The sequence below is a fragment of the Morone saxatilis genome, unplaced genomic scaffold (assembly GCF_004916995.1).
Source record: "Morone saxatilis isolate NCDOM2014 unplaced genomic scaffold, NCSU_SB_2.0 Contig22, whole genome shotgun sequence".
NCBI lineage: Eukaryota > Metazoa > Chordata > Actinopteri > Moronidae > Morone > Morone saxatilis.
The window spans coordinates 830,198-831,070 of record NW_023339785.1 but is presented as its reverse complement, the minus strand read 5'-3'; the positions used below and the strand labels follow the sequence as shown (position 1 = coordinate 831,070).

Below are 873 nucleotides of genomic sequence, written 5' to 3'. Positions count from 1 at the left end.
GATAGAGATAGAGATAGATAGAGATATATAAAAATAAAAATAATTTAAGAAATAAAATCATAATCAGAAATGCCAAACCCTCTCAGGTTCCAGCTTCACAGTTGTGAATGTTTGAGTTTTCTCTTGTAGAATATTTAAGTCTTGCACTAAAATTCTGGTGTATGTATGAAAAAAGAAGTGCTTCTAGGGAGAAGTGGTGTTAGATTTGTTAGAAACTACAGAAACACTGTTGTGTTCTGATTGGACAGAGTGGAGCTTCCTCCCTCACACAGATGATCTTCTGCAGAGATCGCACAAAGCAGACAACAGACCAGTGTAATTTAGTTCCGTCATCAAGTTACTCACTAAATTAACGTCAGTTAGCGGCAGCTCATATGATCTGCTGCAGGCAGTGACAGTGGCTGTCAGCTAAAAGAAACTTGCTAACCGTTTTGTACACTGCTCTTTGATAATAATAATTATATTGTAGCTTAACCAATCTGGGTATTTTGCCGTCTTAGAGTCTGAACTCACAGTGCACCCAAATAAGGAGTGAAGTGCTGCACTGTAGTAACGCAGAGCAGTAGCACTAGCAGGCTAAAGTGGACACAAAACAGCAGAGTAAAGAGGATCCGTCTTGTATCTGCTTTATGGTTTAATCACTACCAATCCATTAAAATGTGCCTGGATCAGCCCCAACACGGATCCATAGAATGTTGTCATAACGAACAATAGTAGACATGGGGGTTGGGAAAAATTAGGGGTGAAGCTTTGCAGCTAACAGCGTCTCCACTCTCGTGAAAGGTAAAAGGTCAGAGCGACGTCAGTAACGTTAATACAGTGTGGCTCGCGAGGTCGGTACGTTAACAAACCCTCTGACAACGGCGACACGAT

General features: G+C 41.1%; 1 protein-coding gene across 2 annotated transcripts in view; it reads left to right on the top strand.

Moving 5' to 3' along the window:
• Positions 1-873, top strand: part of si:ch211-235e9.8 (uncharacterized protein LOC100002196 homolog) — a 26,784-nt gene that overhangs the window by 16,990 nt on the left and 8,921 nt on the right. The window lies entirely within an intron of this gene.